We start from the raw sequence: 16398 nt of genomic DNA, 5'->3' as shown, positions 1-16398 counted from the left end.
GACACAGGCACCAGGCCAGAGCCCAGGGCTGCCCACATGCACCACACGTCCCTCGTGCCCCTGTTCCCGTACTGGGATGGAGAAGGGGAACAATTAATGTGGGTGAAATGATGCCCAAGGCCACAAACAGCCTCGTTAGGGGAAGCAGGATGAGGGAAGCAGTGGTGGGTGCTGGCTGCCTCCTCCTGCATGTGCTCAGGGCTTGTGAGCAGCAAGGGCAAGATGCTGGGATGCTGACCTCTGTGAGCAGGGACCATTTCCCATACATGTCCCAGAAAACCCTACCCAAGAGCTCCCGAGAGCAGGTCCCAGGTTTATTTGGGTTTTGTCAGCTCCTTTCTCACCCTGCCATAGAGTACCTACTTCTGGCTGCTACCAGAGATGCACCAGGCTGGAAAATGCTTGATGGTCGCTGTTGTCTGACTTTTGCCTCCTCTTCATCTGCAGCCTGATGTACAAAAAGCTGCAAAATCTCCTTTTTCAGATGCGATTCTGAAGCATTTTCTTCAGCCTCTGAACCTCTCACATGATTGTGCTGGCACCAGAACCAGAAAAGTTTAGTCATGGCCTGTGTCCCTCCTGTGCCAAGGACAGAAAAGAAAACAACCAAATTCAAAGCTAGCCGATGGCCTAAATCCCAGCCTGGAGCTAATGAGCTGGAGAGGCACAGAAAAAGGGGAAATTTGCCCCAGAAAAGGTGTCCAACAAGTGGGAATTAGCCACATGGCTGTTGTCTCTGTAAGGGAACATCCAGTTCCAAAAAAATTAAGCTTTCAGGCCAACAAGCAAATAAGGGGGGAAAAAAAAAGCGAAAAACCCGCAAGGTGAACCCAAGGACTTTGAAGAAGTTTGTACTATCAAGGATTTCCCAAGCACGTGGGAGCTGTGCTCTCCCTGCTGCAGTGGCCTCCACCAGGGACCTTGTAGCCACCCCATGGGAAGCCAAGCTTCCACCTCTGGCCATAGCCCGTCCAAAAAAGATGAGTCAAAACTTGGGAAAGTCCTGCTGTTACCTTAAAAGTTAGGGTTTCTTAAGAAAATACCAGAATTTTCTTTCCTCACAGCCACCGTCACTTATTCCAGTAGGTTTTTAGGGGGTTCCTGCTGAAGCTTTCCCATGGATCCTTCCCACGAAGGACTGGAGACTCCCTGAGCCCCAGCGAGCTGGGATTTTGGGGCAGAACCTGTGACTTTAGTAAAACCAGGCAGCTCCATAACCCCAGTAATCGCTCTGGCTTCACTCCCGCTTTTCCTGCTCCTGAAAGAAAAGATGAAGAAAGCAAAGCAAAAGCAAACCCCATCAGATGCTTCACTGGATTTTAAGGCAGAAATTGCAGATTGGCTGCTGAGATTTTTTGAGCCAGGTCTGCCATGGAGCATGGGCAGCCAAAATTCAGCCTCTCAGGACTGAGCCTCACTCCTCCACCCTCCGGCTCCATGCCCAGCTTGGCCAGGATGCTGTGCTGGGAGACACGTCTGCAAATGCCCATCACATGAATCAGGGCAAGACTTCACCCTTTTTTTCTGCAGGAGAACCACCCTGGCTTGAAGTGATGTGTGTGTGAGTGCCTACACCTAGCGATGCATGCACGTGTTAATCCACAGACTAACCTCAGTAACTGGGGTTGGACGTGAATGAATGGCCCCAGTGATTTTTTTTTTTTCTGGAACAAGTTTCCCTGTTCATGATCCGTGATCTTAAAATATGTGGAACAATGATGTCAAAGCGGCCACGTGCTTCCTACTGATTGTATAGTTTTGGTTGTGCTGGTGCTAGATTTCATTCTGAAATCAGCAGGATGAGGGTGAGGACTCAGCTGAGACCTTCAGCAAGATGACTGCCACCTCTGAGATGCAACAGGAATTTGTGTTTCCCAATAAGGCACGATTGCCACCTCTGAATTTCTATTTCCCAATAAGTGATGCCATGAACTGATTGGTTTTGTGAAGACACAAGATCTTATTTGAAAAGACTCCAGGAAATGTAAGCACTGGGTGGCACAAAGCAAGCCATGGCTGGGCTGAGAGCTGGGGTGACAAATATGAAAAGCCATGCTGAGCTGGATTGCACAAGCAGCCATTGGAACTTCACCTGATACGTCCTGAAAGAGATGAGTTTCATCCAGCTCCTCAAGCAAGCTGAGACATCGGGCGGTCAGATGCTGTCAAGGAACCTTTTGGGGCAGAGAAACTTCTGGAGAAACGAAGGGCTGAATACAGAGAAAAGAACTATAAAATAAAAGCTTGCATAGGTCAAGAGGCTAAATTATGGGGAATACAGCTGCTCTGAGCAGCTGCTCTGGCCGTGCTGGGCCATCCCATACTGAAGAGTCCCATGGTGTATTTGGTTTTCCTCTACTACCACCTTCCCTACACTGCAAAGAGGGACCCATGACTGTGCTCCATGGTTGAAGAAGAGTCTATGCTGCTAAACTGTGCAAATAAGCTCTCAGCGTATCATTTCCCAAGTTCCCACTTTAATTTGTTGTGCTAACAATGTGCCCGAAACATTTGTTAAGCCCCAGGGAGGATCGGAGCAATGTGAGCAGCGAGATTAATGGCCTGAGGTTGCATGCCAGAAAACAGTAGCTTCTTTATAGGACAGATACACTATTTAGGTTGAAGTTTGCTTATTGCAAGTTACAGCTACATTAAGGGGATTTTATAAGGTGTGAAGTCCCCTGCTATGTGTCAGGAGATGTATGCTTGTCACGCAGGCAGTGGTGGCGAGGGGCACTGCTTGCTGATCTTGACCCTGACAGCAGTCCTCTGCCAGGAAAAACATACTAGGATATTTCCTTTTTAGGAAGGGAGCTGTTATTTCACTTTTTTTTTGGAGCCCTTTCACGACACGTTCTCCTCCTTGCAGTACTTCTAATTATCAGCAAATCTCCCCGACTCCTTCGCACTCGGTGGTGGCTGCTTGGAGGACAGCTTGTCAAAATAGCCTAAAAGCTACTGAACGTGTGATGGGGCTTACGAAAGAGTATGCTGGGGCAAAGCTCCAGGATCTCCTCTTACAGCTACGCAATCACATCCTATAGCCTTGTAACCAGGGGTAGAAGGATATTAAGGCTAAAACCCATTATATTGCCTTTGCCCTTTCCGTTGGCCTAAATAAAAAAATTAGCAAGGTATGTTTCTCCCCATCTGGAACATGGCAATTAGGCATGGGAAGGAGAAGGAAGAAAAGCAGGGCCACGCAGACCCTTAGCATTCGCCTTATAATGACACCTAACAGCATCCGCCCTGTAGTGACCATCCATCTCGTGCCTAAATCCAACACTTGAGCTACGAGGTACAAATCTGGCTCTTCCCACTCAGTCCTTAAACCCACCTCTACTGTGAGCCAGAGCTCAGCAGAGCACAAGAAGCTCATCAAAACATCACCATAATTTTCTATTCCCAAATTCATGTGCTCTCAAAACCACCTTTCTCTTCCTATTGCCTGTAAGTAGATGCAAGCCTGGAAGGAAACACAAATCCTTTGGGGAAAGGCAGGCTTCACTTTGGATGAGGAACCTGGGCTAGTTTCAGGGCTGTTCCAGAGAAATGAACCCCTGCTGTGGTTCAGATCATGTCACAGCCCATCTTAACCCTTGAGGTCAACCAATAGACACCAAAAATCACTCAAAGTCCCTGGCAAAACCAGGGATAAAGCCTGTGTTTCTTGAATCCCCAACAACATGACTATTGCCCTTCTCAAGCAGTTTTTCTTCCCTTGTTGTCAGCTGCTCTCAGTGTTAATGCTTCTGCAGTTGTTGGCTTTCAGCTATTTCCACTGAATTCAAGTATTTTCAAAGCAGAATCATGAAGCAATAGCCTAAATGCTGGCAGCCTTGTAGCCGATGATAAAAATCACTCAAATTCCAAGAAATGCAATCCTACACAAGTAATACTACATTTTATCACTTTTCACTTCATTTTTTCCCCAAACTGCTTTGTTTCTTTGCCTCCAGTTGAGCTCTTGCCACTGAAGTCAATGGAAAGAATGTTTTGAAGTTGCTGGAGGAAAATCCACGTGAGGACATCCTATATCTGAGCATTCATAGAAACGCAGAATACATACAAACGTAGGTAGGCTTCCAAAAAAAATAAATCCACGTGATGGCTTTTGCCTGCCATTCTGGTTTTCCCTTTATTAGCTGGTAAGTGACGTGGCTTTTTTCTCAGCTACCAAACTTCCCATCTAAGCAAGCAATCAGAGGGAACAGGGAACCTGGAGGGAAGGGGCCTTTTGGCAAGGACACGAACCCCATCCTGCTGAAGCCTGAGGGACAGCACAGGGCACTAGGGCTGGGGGATGTCTGCACAACAGCCACAGCAGCTCAGAACTCGGAGATTTACGAACCAGGAAAACCACATGCATGAATCCACCAGTCAAGGTCAGTCCAGCTCCTTGCATCTTCATCGAGGAGGCAGCCAGATCATTTTTGCCAGGCATTCAGTTCGTCACACTCCTGCTTTGCCTTGAAATGCTTCTGCAGGGATGCAGGCACCAGGCTGGAGAGGAGGCTCCCACCTTGCAGAGCCGGCCCCAAGAGCAGTGGTGCTGTGGCACAAGGTTCTGCTTTGCCTCGTGGTGACAACCCTGTGCAGAGATTCCTTAAGGACACGAGGACGAGGGGACTGTGGCAAGGGTTCCCATTTATGACTCACCAAACCCTGGCTTTGTGCTCAGGGCTGGGTTCAGCTGGCATTAGACTGAATCAACCTCATGAGGCAAGGCTTCCAGCAGTCCCTTCTTGGTGTGCTGCATCAATTGCCACCCAGGGCTGCCTCGAGGCCATCGGTGCTTGGCCACCCACCAGCGGAGGCATCCTTTTGGAGAGCAGCAGTGACAAGACACGCAATGGTGACAAGAGAAGCGCTGCTTTTCCTCCTCTTACCATGGAAGGAAAAAATCGCTGCATCACCCGAAGTGATCTGGCAGGGGCTGTGGCTTCCAGACCACAGGGGCCGTGAAGCATCTGAAGATTTGCCTATGGGTTCACACCCCGACAGACAGAAAGCCCTAATGAGCTCCGGAAAGCTTGTGCTCAGCCCTAATCCCATACGGAGGGAAGATTAAAGGACTGCAACCTCAGGGATTAGGGTTGTTCCGAGGTAGGACAGACACCCCGGGTCCGAAGCACGCTCAAGACAGCCGCTTTGATTTCTCCTTGAATGCATTAACGTACGGAGCGGAAATATCTGGAGCTCAGCTGGGACAACACACAGCACAGCTGGGGACCCTAGAGGAATCAGAGGTTTTCTGGACTTTTTCGAACACTTCCTTCTTTTTCTCCCCTCTTTTTATTTTTTTCTTAAGAAGTCTTTCGTTTCCCAGGGAGAGATATTAAGTTCATGATGTAATAACTGCGGTGAGGGCTGCACTTTGAGTACAGTGGGATGTGCAGTCACAGAAATATGAAATGCTATGGGAAAAATAGCTTTGTTAAAATTAGCCTCCTCTCGCTCAGCACTGTAGAGAACTGATCCTTAAATCCAAACTCTGCCTTCAGACACACACAACGTTAACCAAAATTTGCAAGCATCTTTCTCATGTGCCCAAACAATTTTTGCCTGCCTTAAAACCATAAGTTTTACACTCTTTAGTCTATTCTTGCGTTATATTAAAACACAAACCAGCTGCTCGGTGGCTGGGCAAGCTCCTACCACCACACAGAAGGACCAGGGGCACTTCAGCCTGTCTTGATAGCAAGGAGGCCCATAAGAAGTAAAAATATTTGCACTTCTGGGACTTCTCACAGATATAACTGAGAGCTTTTGCAGATTACCTGAAAACTTCAAAGCCTGGAGTTTCACAGACCTGTGGAGCTTCTCCCTGTGCTTCCATCAGAGCAGCACTAGGGATGTCCAATGCCTATCAGTAGTTGCTCGTTCCTTGTGCATCCACCCCAGCAGTGGCAATTTCCTTTCAATCCTCACCTATTAAAATCAGGAGCCTAAAAGGAGCAAGCTCCCAATGTTCTTTCTCTCTCTGTGCATTGCGTTAGGCTGGGCTGAGGCTATGGTTCATCGTGTCGCATGAACATCCAGAAATACTGCCTACTGACTTGCTAAGCAAGTGCACCAAATTCCACACAAAAGAGAAATTAGGGTAATAAAGAACCCTGCAAGGACTCTAGAAGTTAAAAGGCCCGCTAAGCTAGGTAAGCAGGACTCTGCAGCCAACAGAGGGAGAGAAGCAGCTGCACAGCATGACTCAGTCTGTCTGAAGGTAGGTGGGAGGAATGTATTTGAGCCAGCCTCTTCCCTGTGGAGGCAAACCTCACTTTGCAATTTTTTTTTACATTTTGGCCCAATGTTACAGCAGTTTCCAAATGACTTTTGCCTTTTTTTTGCAACATGTCCAGGGTCTTTGGGTGCCTTCTGGAAGAAAGGGCCTTCGTGGATGTCGACTGTGAGTCACTTGGAGGAAAGGGAGGTCCCGTTGGAGCTGTGGATGGAGCTGGTTCTCAGAGCTGCTTGTGAGACTCAAAGAGTTGTAGGCGTCCACAGCCACAGAAATCTGCGTAGGGGCTTGTGGGGAGGGCTGGGAACAGTGACCAGTTCTGAGCCAAACCAGGTCAGGATTTTTGCTCTGTGACTGACGACCACGTCCAAAAGCCGAGGGATGAATGAGACAGGAACGTCATCAGGACGATAGCCATGGAAATTGCTAGCAGAAGGCATGAAGCCAAGAAGGAGAGGAAAGAAGGGAGCGAGTCCCCACAGAGCACACACCATGTGCTATCTTCCTGTCAGCAGCTCTTCGCTGGATGTTCAGCAGGCTGTGGCAAGTTCAGGTTTTCCAAAATGCTCTTTTCCATCCCTGAAGAATACCACAGGCTTCTCTTAATTCAGTCTCCCTAGCCAGAAATTATAAGTTCAGATTACAATGAAAGAGTGGGTTTGAGGTTTCAGGGCACACAGAAGCTCACACACAATGTGCATTTTATGAGGCTGATGGCCCACATGGTTGACACAGTGCCTGTGCCCACGCTGAGGTATTTCAATGAGATCCAAAACCTTCAAACAAAGCCAAATCTTCCAGTTTTCATTTGGTGAGGCATGCTTTTTCTTGATAAAGCTGTCTTGTTTTGATAACCTTGCTGGAGGACTGAAAAAACAGGAAGTGGCTTCTGCAGGGCCACTTCTGGATGCTAGGAACAGGCAGGAGCAAGAGGGAGCAGCAAGCACTGTAGGAACCCTCTGGGTTTGTGGCTACATAAAGCATCTGTGCCAAGAGATGAGCACCTCTCTCCATTGCTGCTGGCAGCCCTCACTCTGACAAGAAGCTCAGGGTTATCGTATGACAAGAAGTGAAGAAACAAACCATGGGGCTGGGTGTGCCATCAGAAATGAAATTTTCAGCTGCAATTAGCCTCCTTACCTCTGTAACAGCAGCAGCAAACAAATCTCCCAAGGTGGTGTACTACATGGAAATGTGACTGGTCATTGCTGTTGGGTACAGATGGCTTCTCCTGCATGCAGCTGTCCTTATCAGCTATGGGAGATGTGAATCTTGCTGGCACCAATCTGAAACCAGAACAGATACAACTGGTGAAAACCTGGCAGATGCAGGGAATCCAGCCCAGTGGGCTGCCTGCTACCCAATATACAGGGCAGACTTCCCAAAGGCAGGCTACAGCTCCTTCAGATCAGTACCTCACATGCAGGACTCCCATATAAGACAGCTGGGGCATAAGCATTCTGTCAGACAAAGTATTTTGCCTGCTGGAGTTATCCCAGTTAAGTGAAAGGGAGGGTGGAAAGCCAGCTGAAAGCACCAGGCCATGTGCAAATGAAAGTGATATCGTGAGTCTCTTTCTGGGAAAAAGAACAACAACAAAAATCCAGCACATTTCAAAAATAGAGGTTCCTCAGCTAAAGATAGCCCTGGCCAGCTGCTGTCTGGGGCAATCTCCTGCAGATCACCAGCACCTCCTCCAGCTAGGTACGTGTGAGGCTGCAGCATCCGCCTGCACTTCCTTTAAAAATGATTCTGGCTGGTGGAACACAAGGACTGGAGTCTCAGTTGTACGCCAGCAATTCAATGATAAATTGCCACATTTTATTACTATTAATCATTTGATAAAATAGGGAGGTGGAAAAGTACCAGGCCTAAAGATGTACAGGAGGGTTTCCACTATATCTTGCAGAGAAAGATGTACAGACCTCATCATCACACAGCCAGATGTCTACAAGTCTGGCATCTATCAGAAAGTGCACATCTGACCTCTGCGGATGGAGACACATCAAAGATGGACACCCAGCCTGGCAGCAGCAGGATGCACCTCCTGAAGGCACCATCTCCTCCTCTAGCTCCTATCAGTGCATACAAGTGTGGGCAAAGTAACACGTTTCTAGATGCCTATGGCTAAGCAAGACAAACCCAACCCCGACTCCACGAAGAACACGGAAAACGTACGCTGAGCTAGGAAGACATCCAATGTGTTCCAGGCAGACTCAAGTGACTTCATTTTCAGGAACACTGGGTCTTCAGAGCTTGTAGGAAGTAGAAGAAATGTTTCTCCAAGGACACATCCAGCTGGGACTTGGTCTCTGTCCCTGGAATGGCTCCTGCCCATTGAATTCGTTTCAGGGCCAGCAGTGACTAGTACCGCCCTGCCGTCTGTCTCTCCATGCAAGTTATGTCTCTCCTGAGATACAGTAAGGGTGTATTGAAGATGTGGAGGCTAAAATTCAGAAGTTCAGGCAGAGAACGTCTCTGGGAACCTAACTGAAAGATTGAAAATAAGCATTTTGTGAGCCAACAAACTCTTTTTTATTCAGTCTCATTCGCATGCTCCTCATCAACACTGTACATGGGGGCTGAACGGAGTCATTAATGGATTTGTGCAGAATTCATCAAATTTATTTTGCTTGGGAAAACACTAGAAATGTTGTCAGTAAAGCCAAAATGTTTCACTTTGGTCCTTTTACAATGAAGAGTTTAACATTTAGTTGTGAAACAATTCTTGTTGAAAACAAATCACTCCTGATGTTAAACAAGGGAACTAGCTTTCAACAGTATAGAGAAATCTCTTCACAAACTGAATATCTAATTAAATCCAGAACACTTCGGTCTTTTTTTTTTAAATTATTATTTTGAAAGATCAACAGACAAGATTTCAAGCACTCTTTAATCTAGAACTTTTTTCCCCCCCAAAGTTTCTCTTTGACTAATTAAATGCCAAATTGTTTATTGATGCAGTTCAAGCCAGAACTTGGATCTCCTCCACTTGTTCACATGTTATCCTAAAATCAGCATATACTCATGGAAATTTTTATCCACTTGACCCTTTCCCCAGGTTACATGCCCACAGGCCAGCCCTCACCACTGAAAGCAGTGCTGTCCTGCAAGAGCAGCTTGAAAACATCCAACAGCATCCAACAGACTGAGCAAACCTGAATCTTCCCAGCCCTGGGCCAAGGGCACAGCACCAGATATGCTTGGATCGTATTAACAGCTAGCCCTGGCATCATACCTCATTCTGGGGGAAGTTTTGCCTTCAAAAACCTAATCAGCGTTAATCTTCCTAGCATGTCAACGCAAAGCTGTCCTTTTTCCTTTCCAGGGTGGGGGGGAATAAAGCCATGTGAAAGCCATTAGCATTGTAGTCTGGCTGAGTTTAAGCCAAAGGCATACGACACATCGAACGTTAATTGTTCGGGCATTTCAGTTATGTGGGAATAGTTTTAAGGACAGTAAATCAGGTCAATTTAGCATTGCTCTAATATTGCAAAAATTGCCTGACAAAAGCTTGATGTAGCTTAAGCTGATGACATGATTGCAGACAACCATTTAGAAGCTGTAACAGAGCTGGGAGGCTCATTAAGCTGAGCTTGCACATATCTATGGGGAAATATGGCTTCATCATGAGCCTACAGAGGAGATCAAATACCTTGGACTGCATTCAGAAGTAATGCATGAACTTCAGAAACAACAAAAAAAGGTTAAGACTTACATATTGACTGACATGCTCACCTCTGCTATGAATCCACGGGTGCTGCGTGAGATACCTGCGTACTCCCCCAAAAAGCTGTCAGGTGAAAATGGACAGACTTGAGGAAGAAGCAATTTTTTGCCAGCTTGGTTCCTTTTAAATTCGCAGAGTTTTCCTGCTGCCTAAATGGGAGAGTTTGTATTACTGATGCCTTGTCTGACACTAATTTAAGTTGGTGCCAGGAGTTGGACTTGATGATCCTTATGGATCCCTTCCAGCTCGGGATATCCTGTGATTCTAAGTTCTAATTAGGTGATAAATGTAAACAATGACAACTCATCTCACGTTACAAATGATTCTGTTACTGGCTTGCTAAAATGCTGTTACAAATCTAAAGAACACCAAAGGTTTAAGTACGCTGGTTTGGAGTTTCTTTTGATGGAAAGTAAATATCAAATAGGAGTTGTCCCTGGATAGGTTTGGGAGTACCAGAAAAACATGGCTGTGTGTCTTTATGCAATCCAAAAGCATGAAGTAATTTTTTCCGGTTCAAAGAGCAACCTCCATATTTAAAACTAGCTTTTTCAGCAGGACAAATTCCTCTTGGCTTTGAACAGGAGCTCCAAGCAGACAGCAAGCTCTATTTACTCGCGTCAGTTGACCTCTCGCGTCTCCTGGGTTTTATTAACAGGATCCTCCTTCGATGGATTTGCTTTGAACAGCACATCAGAAGTGCTCTTAGAGTAGGAGCTAGAACTATATTTGGTTGCAGGAACTTGTAATGGGAAACTTTTTTTTTTTCCTAGAAAGCTCACAAAATGCCACAAAATACATAAAGAACGGAGCTGGCCTAGCCCGAACATTTGGTAGGTGAGTCTTGAATTAAGCAAACCACTGGCAAGCCGTGTGCTATCCTGCTGTCTTCAGACTGTTTATTCTAAGCCTGGGTAACTGCAACATGATGAAAGGCTTGGGGTTAAAGCTCTGTTTCCCATCTTGTCAACAAAATTAAAGGTGAACCCTTTCCTAAGATCTTTATTTTGGTATTTTCTATAGTATTTGCTTTACATGTAGCGTCTAACATTGACAGCAAAAGCCAAGACACCACAAAGCATAAACACCAGCCTGAAATGTTCCCAGACTCCTGGATTTCCATGGGAATCTGGAATTTGAACGGGGAAAGCCTGAGGCAGATTTCCTGAAATAAAGGGATGGCTGTTTAAAAGGCAATTAGAGCACTTCGAAATCTGCAAACCCAAACAAATCATGCTGCAGGGCAGTCTGTCTCCAATCACCATATGCATAAATCTGTCCCAAAGTATTAGCAGAGTTGTGCATCTACAGTCCCTGCCTCAAGCCAGGCTCTGCTGCACCCAATCTCGGCTCCAGCATACCACGAACTGCAGCCCCTACCCATGTGTTGCAATCAGACTGTCCAGTCCTTGCTGTTTCACCCAGTTTCATCCAGATGGAGCAAAAAAAAAAAGTTTTCTGGCAGTGAAGTCTGGCCGTCCTTTGGATTACAGGGAAGAGAGGTCATGCATGCAAAAGAGGTGCAAAGATGCACTCCTCTACCTGAGCAGGACCATCAAAGCACGATAATCTGTTTAAGCATTTTATTACTCCCACGTTTGACTTTTAAAGTCTGTAATAATTCTGGCATACCACTTGCTCTGAGCGGATCCAAAGTGATGCACGTATTCATCATCGCTCTTGGGACAGCTTTCAGAAAATACAAATCCTGTATGGGATGGAGCTGTTGAGACAATTTCATGCTGGATCATATTGATTGATCTCCTGTAATGCAACAGCTGAAGACACCACAAGTTTCAAGAGTGAAAGGAAAACTTCTGTTTCCTCAAGGAGAAAGCCAAGCTTTACATGACATGACAGTGCAGTTGCTGCTAGAAGAGCTTTATAGGGCTTCCCACTACAAAAGGTCGGGATCTAGAGGAGCAAGACCAAAATGGGAAACACAAGTGGCACCTGCTGGGGGTCCTGGTGCTATGGTGTGGGAGTCCAGGGAGCAGCACTCACAGCTTCACCTCTGCACAAACTTTGGAAAATAATCACTCTCCCCATTCCCCAATCCCTGAGATGTAAAACAGGAGGATTAACAGTAACTTGTTTGGCTATTTTATGCAATTACACTAGGCGGGGGATCTTTTCAGCTCTGTCTGCAGTGTGCAGCCTCAGGGTCAATTAAAGCCCCTGGGTGCTGTTGTAATCCAGGTACATTTAATAACTGCTACAGAGATGGTGATGCTAAATTACCGTAGGTTCTCAAGCACCAGATTACATGGATCTGGAGTTTTACAAAGGTACTCCCACACTAGTGAAATGAATACATCCTTATCTCTGCTAAAAGAGCCAAACACAGGTGGGTTGGCAAGCGCAGTTTCTGTTCTCTGGAAAGCTACAACATGCTTGCTTGTTCCTAGAGAGAACAAGGCAAATTAAATAAAAATCACATGTGGAAATTCATCAGTGAGTTGTCTAAGAAAAAAAATCAATACATTGACAAAGCAGATGTTGATGGCCAGTTGGAAAACAGCATGAGCGTGCACAGCTGCCTTGCAGGCGGTGGGTGATTTGTACTAGGAGCCCCTGGCAGCAACACTCAGTGTCCTTACGAGCACCTCATTAAGATATCAGGGATGAGGAGGTCCGTGGGACCTCACGTGCTCCATGGGGAAGCAGGACCCTGGTACTCATCCGGAGGTGAGCCCTTCCTAACCTCTGAAACATTCCTCAAAGGGACAGCGTGCATATCCCAAAATAAGAGTCATTCCACTGGCCTTGGGTCAGATCTACAGAGAGCAAACAAAATCCAAGGCAAACCCTTGAGCACTTCATGGAAAGATTCCCACTGGCTTCATTAAACTTCCATTTGGGTCATTGGGCTGCAGCCCAAAACATCACGTTCTCCAGATAAGAGGTGGGTTTTGGCGACAAGGTAACACCTCCGTGATCCTTGGCTGCAGGCAGAATCAGCCCTATCCCCTATCTGAGAGGGGAGCTGGAAGGCACCCCAGCATGGCACACAAAGAAAGAAGTAATGCAGATGCTATGTTGTTTTTTTGCCTTTGTCATGCAAATACAGATCATCTCCCTGAGTGCTTGACAGCTTGAAACAGCTGCGCAGCTTCCTAAGGCAAAATCGCTGGAAGCCGCTTCACTGTAATATTTCATAAAATACTACACCCTGCTCTGTTTCCCTGCATATGTATATATATTTGTTTGCTCTACACATTCTACACTGCACAAGAATTTTCTATTTCCTGGCAGTCCTGGAAATCATTAAATGACCTCAGAGCACGACAGACCAGATGCTCTTGCGCCGCTTTATAAAAAAAGCAAAGCCTCAAAATTCATAACACCTGTTCTGAGTCCTATGGCCAGCTCTGCTAGTGAGAGCCCAGCGGTCCAGAGGGACCCAGCTGCTCAGCGTCCATACAGCACATCCCAAGGCACGCTGTGGGCTGATATGCAGCCTTCTGGGACCTCCCTCTCCGAGCAGAGACCGCCCCATGGTGTTTTTTTGTTTTTGGTAAGTGTGCCTGGCTAAATTGTGCTGTGCAGCAACGCTGTTCGGATGTACTTGTGAAGTACAGGGTTGCCTGGTGCAACACGTGCTGTGCTTTCACACCTGAGAGCGGGGACAAGTTGGAGTCAAATCCTGCCTCCTTGACGCTGGTGTGATTGCTCTGAGAGGAAATGTGAGGGGGGAGAACTGACTGATTCTGTTGTGCTCGCTCCCCTCATTAAAGGGCTGTCACAGGAGCAGTCACAGCCAGGGGCAGGCAGGTGAGGTGATGGATGCAGGCATAAGAAATAAGAAAAGCTGTCTCAGGAGCTTAAAATCCAAACAGCTAAAGGGTAAAGAACTCTCCCATGTAACTGTAGGATTGAGACAGATAAGGCTTTAAAAGGCAGGCTTCATGTCACATGGAAAAAACCTCTGGCACAGCAAAAATTTGGACTCCCTGTCCTGTATGAAACCCAGTCCTTCTCGCTATCTCTCTGCCTGACCCCCAGCACCGGATCTGTCCTGCTAAGGGTGCCAGCAGTGCTGGGGGAACGTTTTCCTGCTGGAGGAGAAAATAAAGGGTGGAGTGAGATGAGACTGACTGTGAGGGAATTGGGGATTATTATTATCATTGTGGGGTTTCAGACTTTTTTTTGGTCCCTCTCCATTTTCAGCTCTGCAGATAGAGAACTAGAGCCATCACCACTGAAAGTTTTCCCTGGCACTTTGGTTGTTGCCCTGACTCTGACCCTTCTTAGAAGCAGATTTGGGAAGAGAGAGGAGCCAGCAGCTGCAAGCAGCCCAGCCATGCATCTCACTTAGCTGCTGCCTGACAGCGCACACCTGAAAGCAGGAGCTTGCACAACAGCCAGAAGCTTTACAGACCAACAGATCTCTCAGCCTGCACCCTCCGTTCTTTAATTCTAAAGCTCAGGAGACAATTAAAAACATAATAATAAACTCTGTGGCTTCTTAGATATTTTCTCCGAAGAAGGTTTCATGTCTCAGCATTCCCACTGGGTCTCAAGCCCAGGACTTCCACAATTTGGCTTTTAGACCTGCCCTTAAGCCCTTGGCACCAATAAATACAGATATCCCAGGGTGGTTGAGCCCTCATGGGAGGTTAAGTGCCTCTCTTCCTCTGTACAACTGATAAAGGACCAGGCCAACAAGGCTGCTGGAGCAGATGAGCTCTCCCTCCTCCACAGGGGGCAGAGACCCATTTAAGAAGGCACCTAAAGTTGGCTGGAAAAGCCTGGCTTTTAGCACCCACGTTTGAGCAATCCCTGTTTCTTTTAGGATTTCAAGCTTTAAACATCCCCTTTAGCTCTCCTTCCCATTTCTTTTCTAAGCAGTAAGTTCTATGGAGGCAACAGAGCATCTTTGGCCTTGTTCATGTAACACTGGGAGTGGTGGGTGCTGGCTTTGCACAAATAGCCTGAGAAATCTCACAGCAGAGCCAATATCTGCTCCCCAGGGTACAGTCCTGCCAGATAGTAATGCCTGCCAGACTTGCTGGTTCTTAGCGTTGTTGTAACATTCTACGGCCTCACCACAGAGCTCTTTCACCTCAGGGATGTCACATGCGTTTAATCATCTCCCAGTAGCCACCCCCAGTTCTCCCAACAGCTGCACGCACACAAAAATACCCACAGCCATGAGCCAAGCAGCAATAACAGCTTAAAGATCCCAAAGTCTGATTTCCTCTGTCATTTGGGGCTCTTTCTCAAGCCTGCTGACTGCCTGGGACTCTTCCCACCGACCTAAAAGGTCAGGGATTGGGCAAATGCAACTAGTCAGGGACTGCACCCCCACTAGCTGCTGAAAAGCCCATTACGACTGGAGTTGGTGGAGCAGCACTGTTCAAGTGGCTTTGCCACTCCCTGTGAAACAGGCTCTTTCTAAGGGAAGAAGTCTCTGCTCACATAAGCACCTGTTGCTGACATGCTCCTCACCACCACCAAATACAACCAAACACAGCGGCTCAGCCCGTTCACTCACCCTCTCCATCTCCTCTTCTCCATGGAGCAGCCTCTGCCAGCTTCCAGCAGCACCCTGAACTCCTAGGGCCACCTGCCTCTGTAAAGCCAGCTCCTTTCTCCAAGGCGAGGTTTTCCTAAAAGGAGCAGAAGAGCAAAGAGGTGAAATTTTGTCATCAGTTAACTCCATCCCTCCTGCCTGCTGTCAAGGCCAAGCCTTCTTCTGTTTCCCCAGGCTGCACAGAGCAGATCCTGAGATCCTGGCAGTCCCCAGAGTCTGTCCTGGGGAATCTTCTCATTTCATGCCCCAGGGTTAATTCCTGCTCTCCTCCTCCCCCCCTTCTGAACCACACTGCACAACCTAACCCTTCTCCATCACAGCATTAAACTTTTGCAGGAGTTTGGGTTGAAAAGAACCTGTTTTTTTCCCCACACTAATCCATCCCCAGACCTTTCCCTGGTGATACTCACCCACTCAGAGAGCAGACCGAGGGCAGATGAGCAAAACTGATAAACCAAAGAAGGTGGATGCAAATGGCAGGGCCCACAGAGCACGGGGATCTGACATGACAGGAGCCACAGGAAGGTCAGCTCTTAGTTAATATCACTCTTGGCAGTGACATTAAAAGACCATCCTCAGGAGAGGTGATTTCAGCTCCTGGCTCTGACATGGGCCTCCTGCCTGACTTGGACACCTCAGTCTTTCACCCTTTCTCCAATGGTAGCAATATTCTTTCTGCTCCATTTTATCTATATATATCAATTTTTTTTGGAGGAAGGGTAGGATCAGGCATGTGCTTTCTGCGCTTTGCTGTGATTTCCCAGATCTGTTGGGTTTGATCCCAATGTTTGCCTTGCTGGCAAACTGCAAATGCCCCTTCAGCCCAAAGAGGATCCTGGCTCTGCTTAGGTTTTTTAAAGCCAATTAGTTATTACAGACATGTCTCAGCTATTA

The 16398-nt window shown here is 47.0% G+C and overlaps 1 long non-coding RNA gene across 6 annotated transcripts in view; it reads right to left on the bottom strand.

The window, feature by feature from the left end:
* Nucleotides 1-16398, bottom strand: part of LOC137858476 (uncharacterized) — a 46727-nt gene that overhangs the window by 10086 nt on the left and 20243 nt on the right. For 2 of the 6 annotated variants that reach the window (XR_011097764.1, XR_011097768.1), the window contains exons 3-5: nucleotides 15466-15580; nucleotides 8417-8724; nucleotides 364-7524 (exon numbers count right to left, since the gene is read on the bottom strand). This is a non-coding gene — a long non-coding RNA (uncharacterized lncRNA). Of the gene's footprint in view, nucleotides 1-363; nucleotides 7525-8416; nucleotides 8725-11600; nucleotides 11692-15465; nucleotides 15581-15914; nucleotides 16059-16398 lie in introns of those variants that run through there. The other 4 variants (XR_011097765.1, XR_011097766.1, XR_011097767.1 and 1 more) reach the window with 4 other exon arrangements.

This window comes from Anas acuta, chromosome 6, assembly GCF_963932015.1.
Source record: "Anas acuta chromosome 6, bAnaAcu1.1, whole genome shotgun sequence".
Classification (NCBI taxonomy): domain Eukaryota; kingdom Metazoa; phylum Chordata; class Aves; order Anseriformes; family Anatidae; genus Anas; species Anas acuta.
The sequence above is the reverse complement of the archived record's forward strand: the minus strand, read 5'-3'. Positions and strand labels throughout refer to the sequence as shown.